Below are 12,980 nucleotides of genomic sequence, written 5' to 3' on the forward strand. Positions count from 1 at the left end.
AAGAGATTATTAATAATGTTTTTACGTCTATGGCGAACGCGCTACATACCTGACGTCAGAATATAAATGCTCAGAGCCCGGAAGTGCTATGGACGAGGCCTCGGCAGACTCGTTAAATGTCCGACGTACATTTCGTGCTTTCTACTTTTCCTCACTTTCTTCCTTTTGCATATCATCTCCAACTTTCAAATTTCTTCAACACGGCTCCCTTGGAGGTTTTGGAGAGAAGAGTGCTAAGAAGAGATTATTAGACCAGGCCTGTTCGCGCATAACCGCAGGCCCGTTCACCGATAACTCCTGGCCTGTTAACACATATATCCCAAGCCGGTTTACATATAACTCCAGGCCTGTTCACACTTGATTCCAGGCCTGATCGCACATAACTCCAGGCCTGGTTAAATATAGCTTCAGACGTGATCACACACATCTATAGGCCTGTTCACACATAACTTTAGGCCGGTTCACACATATATCCAGGCCTGTTCACACATTCGCCACTACACTAACTTAGCTCTATTAGCCAGCACTGGAAATAGCGCTGACCTTCCTGATTCACCGCTGACGTCGCACTATATCAGTGATACCGTGCTGATCGAAAGAGCGCTGCATCGGTGCTATGTTATGTTCAAATTATGCTAACGTGCTCAAGTTACCAGTGTTGGTTTAGCACTAGGATGTATGTTAGAACTGGCCTTATCTTTCATTATTTCGGAGCCCGGCGGTGGCGCTGGGGGCGTTGAGAGGGATGGGGACGATTAGGAAGTCAGCTACAATTTGGTAGGGGCGTTTTATTTTTTTTTTTTTTTTATTTGCTTATGTTCATCTTTCTTTTCTTCTTTTTTTTTTTTTTTGGGGGGGGGGGGGGGGGGGATAGAGGGAATCGTTGAACGATTAAGAAGTTCGGGTTCTTCCTTGCTTAACTGTCCAAACTCAGTAACACGTTATTTTCCTTTTCTGCCTAATAAATACAAAAAAGAATGAGATTCATCAAAAAAAAAAAAAAAACACTGCTAAAAAAATTGACCTGAAAAGTGACGCACCGTGTGCACGCGGACTGCACGTGAAACTGCACAGTAAAATCAACGTTCGATTGGCTGGTAGGCAAACGCGTGCTCACAAGTAAAAGGGAGAATTTTTTGGATTACTCCAACATTCCGAGTTGGAGTAATCCAAAAAGTCAAAGAGTGAGCCGTTTAGCCACGACGTCGTTGATTCTAATAAAAATTTCGAATCAAACAAAAATAAATTTAATAAGCCATTTTCAAGATTAGCGAACCGTTTTCTATATAAGCCATTCCCAAACTTTTTCGTGCAATCCCTAGCAGTTGATTTAAGTCATTTGTCTTCATACGAAAAGTATCGATGCTTGGGTGAACTTAACAAGTGATGCTCCTTTGTCACTGAGGACGATACTCATGCGTGAATTTCTGAATGCTTCGTGAATAAGAGCAGGGATGGGCCAAGTACGAACTTTCCAAAGCAGTGCCAACATCTCCTTGTCGCACCCTAAATGTAAATTTTATCCTTTTGTATACAGTGTAACCAGCGATTCGCGCCTCTATAGGAAAGTATAAACAAAGTGGCTCAGGCTTCGAAGGAACCTGCTCAAGGTTAAGGGAGCCGGGAGAGGAAGTCCGAATTGATCCTCAAACTTCCGGCCCTTCTTCCGGGAAAGTGAACTACCATTCACCTGCCAACCTCATTGAAATCATAACGACCAGCCAAAACAGTGTTCCCCATATTTGTTAATCCGCCGATCGTTTGTACACAAGTTCCGTGGAATATGTGAGTAGGTCATCTAATAGGAAATGAAACAAAACAGTAGAGTTACCAGACGCGGCACAAAACTGACGGCAGAGACAGTTGTGCTAAGAGATTTTTAGCATCGCATCGCATATATTGATTTAGAAAGTAACTTTCACATTTACAAGGTCAGTAAAAAACAAGCAGAAGAAAACTAAGTTCACTTTTTATGTCCAATATGGACCATTTTCTGCTGTATACTCAATGTTTACGCAAAATTCTATTTACGACTTCCCATCCTAATGACTGCTTTCTAAAGAAAAAAAAAAAAGAGAAAAAGAATTGCTATCCATTATTAAGTATTCCTGATTGTTCACGACGCCGATATTTTCGTATTCGCCGCACAGAACGTGCTACTGCGAGTTTGCGATCGCCTTCCTCATATGAATGAAGATTGATTGCTCGCCTAATATTACTGTTTTTGCAGGCTCACAAAGATCAAACGAAACATATGAGTATTGTTCGTTATTATATCTGATTCGTCGAACCTAGAATAATTGAAGACTGTTACGTGTTACATACCCTTGCTTCATATCGTCGTCATACGTTTTGACCAATATATGCGCTAGTAGCCGGTTCCAAGGAAACCTCCGCCTCTTGGTGTCATGATGGCACTTGTAAGCAGACAAGACGTAACCTTTCTGTTTAAGTTAACTTTTAATTTTGTTTGGTTTTGCTGCGCTTAATTATCAATGCGCTCACGTCTTCCCTTAGCATTGGCATGAACGAAGGCTAGAAGCGTTCACTATTTGCTTTAGAACAACGTTCGGCCATATATGACTACTTATGCAACAGACGCACCTTCCTAAGGTGCTTAGTCGTTCTTGTACTTCTTGTAGTCCGCTAAACAAAAAAGGCGCTTGTGTCTTTTCCCTTTTCGCTACTGACACGTTAAGAAATACAGGGCGTGACCCAATAGAACGCTCCTTTGTTTTGGATTCATTATTTTGCGTTCTCATGAAGACCGGCAACAAACTAATTGGCTGTGGAGTCGTAATGGGATGGGCTCTTCACACACCACGTTCATTTAACTAACAGTGACCATTAAGATGGCACAGTGTGAAAACCCCAGGGAACTGCAACCAAACCCCTGAGCCACCTTTTCTACGGTATTGATTTTCCTGTTTCAGGTGTACACCAATAAAAAAGATATAGAGCTGCTCTTCTCAAAACATAGAAAACTGTAAAACCCCAAAACAGGACTGTGTAAACACACACACACACACAAACACACACACACACACACACACGCACGCACGCACGCACACACACACACACACACACACACACACAAAAAAAAAAAAAAGCCTAGTTTGGCGGAACCACAATTTCTTCCACAGCTTGATTTTCTGTTGCCTCGGAATGCAACCCACCCTGAGTGGTTCACGGCGCTTTTTCCTTCGGAGACTACAACCGTTTAATTGCTACACGGCACGCTTTGATTGTTTGCAAATATTTCCGTCACGCGGGCGCTTTTTTTTTTTTCTTTTTTTGAAGAGTGGGTAATTACCGTGCTTGCGTCCCTATTCTGTTGGGTCGTTAATCTCTTCTCTCTGTATTGTCTTTGCCCTCCGGCCAGCGCAGATTAAAATCAATGGAGGTAAATAAATGCCGATAAACACCAATGCTGGTTTTTCGATGTTAAAAATTGACCTAATAATAAAAATAATAAATATTAAGACTAAAAAAGGCTAAATATTGAAAAAAAATGTCATATAAGAAGTCTAAACTATTGGACAGCATATGTGAACCAAAATAAGCCCCTAAAACAAGGAACCTCATTGTTATACAAAAAAGGCCCACATCTATGGAGAGATTATCCCGCCTTAAATATCAAGTGTCATTCTTCTTCTTTTTTTTTGGCATTTTAAAGGCTGATCAGTCTTATTTTTATTATTATTCTTAAATTATCTAAAAATCATAACTTTTCGTTCTAACGGTTAAGACAAGGCCACGCACCTTAACTATTCGAGAGAAACACGAACCATACAATCCCGCTTTCTAACCGAGAGTTGCTCGAGAACAACCGAGCTTTACCAAGGCACAACACGAACATAAACGACTTGGCCTCATCGAAGTCACAGTCGCGTGTTCACAACACGAAAGACACAATTCGGTTGGCGTGTTGCCACATCGCAAGGAAATGTCGCGGTTGGCATTATCGACCCCAGATCTGTCAGCTCCGAGATATACACCATCATACGCGACCCTGTAGGGACGTCGAATTATATTCTGGGACGTTTTGGTTTTTTTTTTTCTTCTTTTTTTTTTTTTTTTGGGGGGGGGGGGGTAACTTGACCGCGGTGCATTTTTATTCATGAAGATGTCGACATATTACGACAATGTTTCAAGGCTGTGGACGAGCAATTTAGCAAGTGCAGTCAGACTGTCAACGAGGGCTCAGAGGATCGGATTTAAGAGGGAGGAGGGGGGGAGGCAACCCTACGCCCGTGAGGGCAACTCTTTTTATAAAAAAACCTGACTTGCACTACGTTGTTTTATTATAATTTAGTTTTTGGTGAAATCGCAAACATTAGGATATTAGGTAAACGAAAGGGAAATGGGGGACGCACCTTTCATGACGTCCTACACGTCCATCGCGTAAGATCTGTCCCTTACCCCCAAGCCTGACCTCATTCATTATTGTTGACCATGGTCATTATTTTCCAAGAGCCGCCTAGCCCTTGATATACTTTTGAATTGACTTGAATTCAGTGCCAACATTAAAATAAAAGTATCATATTCCCATTAAGGTAAATTCATGGCTGATACGTCTTATTTACTTCATCGCCCGATTAAAAACATCTAGCTTAACCGACACGTCTCCCGGGGAGGAGTTCCTAGTGTTTCGGGCACAAGTCACAGTGTGGTGAGTTGGTTTGTGCAAACTGTGAAAAAGCAATTTTTCTTTTTTATTATCCACACTTTTGAGGAATGTCGCTTGGCGCACCTTACTACACATATATTACAGTGCCCTATTTTGTCATGCGAATTGAGGGCAGCGGCTGCGGGCACACCGGGACTTTTTCGGCAAATTGTCGGCGGCCATATCCCACCTTGCGTGAATTGTTTTCGTATTATTTTGACACTACAATGATTCGCTGGGGTGCCCCTCTTTTGATCAGATAAATACGATATTTTGGCAGATAGGCTTTTGTCTGCTGAGTTTCAGTTTCAGTTAAGGATCGCTTGTCTATAGGCGATATCTGATCTCACTGATGTTCGCCTTTTATTTCAAGGCCGACTATCTCAGGAACAGAGGGAATTAATTAAATGTAAACACGCACACACACGCACACATACATACATACATACAGAGATGGGCAGTATTTCAAATACAAGTATTTGAAATACGTATTTCAAATACTTTGTGTATCTTTCATTTGTATTTAATTACAAATTGAGTAATGTATTTGACGTGTATATTTAAATACTAAAACGTGGATATTTCAAATACAATTGTAATTAAATACAATTTTGCGGGCGAATATACTTCCCTCAAATTTATTGTCACTGTCCAGAGCAGGAAGAAAACTACGTTCTGCACTACATCTCTTAATCAAGCACAGGCGTTTAGTGACTTTGTGATTACGGTGCCAGTCCAGGGCAAGAATAGTGACGAAATCGACGTTCTCAGGCAGAGTGGCTAAATAAGTGCCTGTGGCAACTTGGGATGCTTTCCAGCCTGATTTCCATCCATATTTTTGCCTGAACATTCTAAATGTGCGGGTCCTCCAGATTATCGTAACTGGTGAGAGTTGCAACAATAAAAAAAATTCCTAGCTAGTGCTGCGCGTCTTGGTCGTCTCGGTTCTTTGTTGGTCTATACCAAGATGTAATCGACAAAAAAAGCTACTTGAAGCTCTGTACTTTTTTCAGCTATTACGTCCAAGCTGATTACATCTCTTTGTGATTACATTTCTATTACGTAACTAGAGCCTCGCACACTAGCTCCCGAGTGTGCGATGCAAAATTAAAATGAGATACCCGGAAACCCGTGGCTGGTGCCCTGAAGTCGCTGACGCAAATTTTGAGGAATATATTTGGAAAAGTATTTGGAGGAGACCAAATACATTTGGTTGTATCTGTATCTTGTACTTAAATGCTTTTTTTTTTTTTTGGAAATGTAATTAGATTTGTAATTAAATATATTTTCGAGGAAGTATTTTGTATTTGTATTTCGATACATATTTGCATGTATATTGCCCATTCCCTACATACATACATAGAAACATTCATACATACGTACTTCGAAACCTCGGTAGTGCTCACGACTCACGCAACTATCGAAAAGATTACGTCGTCCAGCTTCGCTCGCATTGGTAATGAAGATTATAACAAACAAATGGCAGCGACTTTTATCTTCAATGTGCTATAACGTATTAAATGAATATTAAGGAAGTGGTGAGGGAATTGTTGCGTCACGTGGCTTATGTTTTGCCCCAAAATCTAGCGGGTAAACTGGATGGTTCTTTAGGTCTCGTGGATTAATTTCCCACGCTAAATTTAACGGGGAAATTGGACCGGTGTCTAGGTCACAGCGCGTGAATTTTGCCGCTAAATTGAGTGGGCAATTGAATTGGGGTCACGTGGCGTCGAATTCCCGTCAAAATTGGGGGAAACTTAGATAATGTTTTGGCCACAAGACGTGAATTTTCCGACTAAATTTATCGAGGAAAATGAATTGACATAGAGGTCGCGTTCCATCAATTTCCCCTAGGTGTAGAGGTTACGTGGCGTCAGGTGACGTCACAGGACGCTACGTTCCTTGTCAGATTTAACGGAAAATGCACGGACTGATGACGGACGGGAAAAGGTTGGGATTTGGTTGGTAGCGTTCAAGAAGAAAATAAAAAGAAACATGTCATGCCTTAAAAAGACATGTCACGTCATGTTCGCAAGCACCCGTTTCCCGCTGCGCACTATACGGCGCGCAAGTTCGTCCGGCCCTCGCTCACCTCGTGCTTTCGCTTCCCCCCGACCTCGACCAATGGCGGCGCGCCATTGGCTGCCTCGGCATCGCGCGTTCCCCGAGCGTTCCCTGTCTCACCCTTTGATTGGCGTGCTACTCGTTGCGTTCCGATGCGCCAAAAAAAGAACACAATTTGGAATACTTGCTTCAACGAGGTAGAGGGGCTTAGAGTGATAAACCGGAAGTTCGGAAGTGGCACCCCCCCGGTTGCCGCCATATTTTACGCAAATGTGACCACTCGTCACGTGACCTCTCAAGAGCCGTGACGTCACAGGTAAGATGGCAGCGCCCAGAGCTGGCTGATGCAATGTTTACGCAAAATTCTATTTACGACTTCCCGTCCTAATGACTGCTTTTTAAAGAAAAAAAAGAGAAAAAGAATTGCTATTCATTATTAAGTATTCCTGATTGTTCACGACGCCGATATTTTCGGATTTGCCGCACAGAACGTGCTACTGCGAGTTTGCGATCGCCTTCCTGATATGAACGAAGGTTGATTGCTCGCCTAATATTACTGTTTTTGCAGGCTCACAAACATCAAACGAAACATATGAGTATTGTTCGTTATTATATCTGATTCACCGAACCTAGAATAATTGAAGACTGTTACCTGTTACATACCCTTGCTTTATATCGTCGTCATACGATTTGACCAATATATACGCTACAAACCGGTTCCAAGAAAACCTCCGCCTCTTGGTGTCAGGATGGCACTTCTAAGCAGACAAGACGTGACCTTTCTGTTCAAGTTAACTTTTAATTTTGTTTGGTTTTGCTGCGCTTAATTATCAATGCGCTCACGTCTTCCCTTAGCATTGGCATGAACGAAGGCTAGAAGCGTTCACTATTTGCTTTATAAGAACGTTCGGCCACATTGAAAACTACTCATGCAACAGAAGCACCTTCCTAAGGTGCTTAGTCATTCTTGTACTTCTTGTAGTCCGCTAAAAAAAAGGCGCTTGTGTCTTTTCCCTTTTCGCTACTGACACGTTTTGCTACTGACACGACACATTTAACTCACCGTGATTATTAGGATGGCGCAGTGTGAAAACCCCAGGGAACTGCAACCAAACCCCTGAGCCACCTTTTCTACGGTATTGATTTTCCTGTTTCAGGCGTACACCAATAAAAAAAATATAGAGCTGCTCTTCTCAAAACAAAGAAAACTGTAAAACTCCAAAACAGGACTGTGTACACACACACACACACACACACACACACACACACACACACACACACACACACACACACACACACACACACACACGCACACACGCACACACATACACACACACACACGCACGCACACACACACACACACACACACACATGCACGCGCACATGCACACGCACACACACACAAAAAAAAAAGAAAGCCTAGTTTGGCGGAACCACAATTTCTTCCATAGCTTGATTTTCTGATGCCTCCGAATGCAACCCCCACTGAGTGGTTCACGGCGCTTCTTCCTTCAAAGACTACAACCGTTTAATTGCTACACGGCACATTTTGATTGTTTACAAATATTTCCGTCACGTGCGGGCTTTTTTTTTTTTTTTTTTTTTGAAGAGTGGGTAATTACCGTGCTTGCGTCCCTATTCCGTTGGGTCGTTAATCTCTTCTCTCAGTATTGTCTTTGCCCTCCGGCCAGCGCAGATTAAAATCAATGGAGGTAAATGCCGATAAGCACCAATGCTTGTTTTTCAATGTTAAAAATTGACCTAATATTAAAAAGGATAAATATTAAGACTAAAAAAGGCTAAATATTGAGAAAAAAAAGTCATATAAAAAATCTAAATTCTTGGACTGCATATCTGAACCGAAATAAGCCCCTAAAACAAGGAACCTCATTGTCATACAAAAAAAAAAACCCACATCTACGGACAGATTATCCCGCCTTAAATATCAAGTGTCATTATTCTTTTTTTTTTTTGGCATTTTAAAGGCTGATCAGTCTTCTTTTTATTATTATTCTTAAATTATCTAAACATCATCACTTTTTGTTCTAACGGTTAAGACAAGGCCACGCACTTTAACTATTTGAGAGAAACACAAACCATACAATCCCGCTTTCTAACCGAGAGTTTCTCGAAAACAACCGAGCTTTATCAAGGCACAACACGAACATAAACGACTTGGCCTCATCGAAGTCACAGTGGCGTGTTCACAACACGAAAGACACAATTCGGTTGGCGTGTTGCCACATCGCAAGTAAATGTCGCGGTTGGCATTATCGACCCCAGATCTGTCAGCTCCGAGATATACACCATCTTACGCGACCCTGTAGGGACGTCGAATTATATTCTGGGACGTTTTGGTTTTTTTTTTTTTCTTCTTTTTTTTTTTGGGGGGGAGGGGGGGTAACTTGACCGCGGTGCATTTTTATTCATGAAGATGTCGACATATTACGACAATGTTTCAAGGCTGTGGACGAGCAATTTAGCAAGTGCAGTCAGACTGTCATCGAGGGCTCAGAGGATCGGATTTAAGAGGGAGGAGAGGGGGAGGCAACGATACGCCCGTGAGGGCAACTCTTTTTATAAGAAAACCTGACTTGCATTACGTTGTTTTATTATAATTTAGTTTTTGGTGACATGGCAAACATTAGGATATTAGGTAAACGAAAGGGAAATGGGGGACGCATCTTTCATGACGTCCTACACGTCCATCGCGTAACATCTGTCCCTCACACCCCAAGCCTGACCTCGTTCATTATTGTTGACCATGGTCATTATTTTCCAAGAGCCGCCTAGCCCTTGATATACTTTTGAATTGACTTGAATTCAGTGCCAACATTAAAATAAAAGTATCATATTCCCATTAAGGTAAATTCATGGCTGATACGTCTTATTTACTCCATCGCCCGATTAAAAACATCTAGCTTAACCGACACGTCTCCCGGGGAGGAGTTCCTAGTGTTTCGGGCACAAGTCACAGTGTGGTGAGTTGGTTTGTGCAAACTGTGAAAAAGCAATTTTTCTTCTTTATTATCCACACTTTTGACGAATGTCGCTTGGGGCACCTTACTACACATATATTACAGCGCCCTATTTTGTCATACGAATTGAGGGCAGCGGCTGCGGGAACACCGGGACTTTTTCGGCAAATTGTCGGCGGCCATATCCCACCTTGCGTGAATTGTTTTCGTATTATTTTGACACTACAATGATTCGCTGGGGTGCCCCTCTTTTGATCAGATAAATACGATATTTTGGCAGATAGGCTTTTGTCTGCTGAGTTTCAGTTTCAGTTAAGGATCGCTTGTCTATAGGCGATATCTGATCTCACTGATGTTCGCCTTTTATTTCAAGGCCGACTATCTCAGGAACAGAGGGAATTAATTAAATGTAAACACGCACACACACGCACACATACATACATACATACAGAGATGGGCAGTATTTCAAATACAAGTGTTTGAAAAACGTATTTCAAATACTTTGTGTATATTTCATTTGTATTTAATTACAAATTGAGTAATGTATTTGACGTGTATATTTAAATACTAAAACGTGGATATTTCAAATACAATTGTAATTAAATACAATTTTGCGGGCGAATATACTTCCCTCAAATTTATTGTCGCTGTCCAGAGCAGGAAGAAAACTACGTTCTGCACTACATCTCTCAATCAAGCACAGGCGTTTAGTGACTTTGTGATTACGGTGCCAGTCCAGGGCAAGAATAGTGACGAAATCGACGTTCTCAGGCAGAGTGGCTAAATAAGCGCCTGTGGCAACTTGGGATGCTTTCCAGCCTGATTTCCATCCATATTTTTGCCTGAACATTCTAAATGTGCGGGTCCTCCAGATTATCGTAACTGCTGCGAGTTGCAACAAAAAAAAAAAATTCCTAGCTAGTGGTGCGCGTCTTGGTCGGCTCGGTTCTTCGTTGGTCTATGCCAAGATGTAATCGACAAAAAAAGCTACTTGAAGCTCCGTACTTTTTTCAGCTATTACGTCCAAGCCGATTACATCTCTTTGTGATTACATTTCTATTACGTAACTAGAGCCTCGCAAACTAACTCCCGAGTGTGCGATGCAAAATTAAAATGAGATACCCGGAAACCCGTTGCTGGTGCCCTGAAGTCGCTGACGGAAATTTTGAGGAATATATTTGGAAAAGTATTTGGAGGAGACCAAATACATTTGGTTGTATCTGTATCTTGTACTTAAATGCTTTTTTTTTTTGGAAATGTAATTAGATTTGTAATTAAATACATTTTCGAGGAAGTATTTTGTATTTGTATTTCGATACATATTTGCATGTATTTTGCCCATTCCCTACATACATACATAGAAACATTCATACATACATACTTCGAAACCTCGGTAGTGCTCACGACTCACGCAACTATCGAAAAGATTACGTCGTCCAGCTTCGCTCGCATTGGTAATGAAGATTATAACAAACAAATGGCAGCGACTTTTATCTTCAATGTGCTATAACGTATTAAATGAATATTAAGGAAGTGGTGAGGGAATTGTTGCGTCACGTGGCTTATGTTTTGTCCCAAAATCTAGCGGGTAAACTGGATGGTTCTTTAGGTCTCGTGGATTAATTTCCCACGCTAAATTTAACGGGGAAACTGGACCGGTGTCTAGGTCACAGCGCGTGAATTTTGCCGCTAAATTGAGTGGGCAATTGAATTGGGGTCACGTGGCGTCGATTTCCCGTCAAAATTGGGGGAACTTAGTTAATGTTTTGGCCACAAGACGTGAATTTTCCGACTAAATTTATCGAGGAAAATGAATTGACATAGAGGTCGCGTTCCATCAATTTCCCCTAGGTGTAGAGGTTACGTGGCGTCAGGTGACGTCACAGGACGCTACGTTCCTTGTCAAATTTAACGGAAAATGCACGGACTGATGACGGACGGGAAAAGGTTGGGATTTGGTTGGTAGCGTTCAAGAAGAAAATAAAAAGAAACATGTCATGCCTTAAAAAGACATGTCACGTCATGTTCGCAAGCACCCGTTTCCCGTTGCGCACTATACGGCGCGCAAGTTCGTCCGGCCCTCGCTCACCTCGTGCTTTCGCTTCCCCCCGACCTCGACCAATGGCGGCGCGCCATTGGCTGCCTCGGCATCGCGCGTTCCCCGAGCGTTCCCTGTCTCACCCTTTGATTGGCGTGCTACTCGTTGCGTTCCGATGCGCCAAAAAAAGAACACAATTTGGAATACTTGCTTCAACGAGGTAGAGGGGCTTAGAGTGATAAACCGGAAGTTCGGAAGTGGCACCCCCCCCGGTTGCCGCCATATTTTACGCAAATGTGACCACTCGTCACGTGACCTCTCAAGAGCCGTGACGTCACAGGTAAGATGGCAGCGCCCAGAGCTGGCTGATGCAAGTTTGTTTGGTGCGCGGTAGCCGTGAGGTGCAGCTGCTTTCCGACGACTTGAGGCTTCTTCGTGCTCGCTGACGCAGGTATAATGTGAAAATATGAAGGAATGAGACTTTATACTGTTTTTGCGCAAGATCGCTGTGGATTATCTGCAGCATCAGCTCTGCATCGCCGTACCGGTGCTCGGATTCCGGGATGTGTCCCGAGGACCGATAGAACTTTGAGTGCTTTTAACATGAAATTTTCGCATTCTCTTAGCTTTGTTTGAACGTTGAAATATCTGAGAATCTACGCGAAATGTATACGTCGCGTTAGGGCCTAAGGGAAGTTGTTTCAGCCCTCCGTCACCGAACAACCATAGCAACTTTTAGCGAGGAAGCTCCTGCGATTCTTTTGTGCTAATCCACGATTCTACATTCGATCGCTTTTCTTCTTTTTTTTTGTGTGTGTGTGTGTGAGTGCGAAGTGCACCCTTATTTTCAGCTACGAGGATGGCGTTTTATTGAGCATGGGGAAGAATAAATCTTTGCAGGCACCTGCTTCAAAGCTATTCGACTTGCTGTAAGAACAACTGTTTTGGTGCATGCATAGATTAACTGCGCATTTTTTCTGTTTTGTAGGATTTATTGCAGCTATACTCTTTTCCATCAAGAGTGCATTGTGTTAGTCGGTCAATTATTTAATTGTTCTAATTACCTGGATAAGATGATTCATATTTGTGTTCATCCCTTGCCTGGAGAGCAGTCTTGTTGAAAAATGTTGACTACCATTCCTTTCGGTCTCTTCAATAGACTCTTTTTAAAAGTGTGGGCTGTCTATACTTCGCATCACCGTAACTTGGAAAGGGCCAACCGTCACAGCCC

This window comes from Ixodes scapularis, unplaced genomic scaffold (genome assembly GCF_016920785.2).
Source record: "Ixodes scapularis isolate PalLabHiFi unplaced genomic scaffold, ASM1692078v2 PGA_scaffold39__5_contigs__length_11793443, whole genome shotgun sequence".
Lineage (NCBI taxonomy): Eukaryota > Metazoa > Arthropoda > Arachnida > Ixodida > Ixodidae > Ixodes > Ixodes scapularis.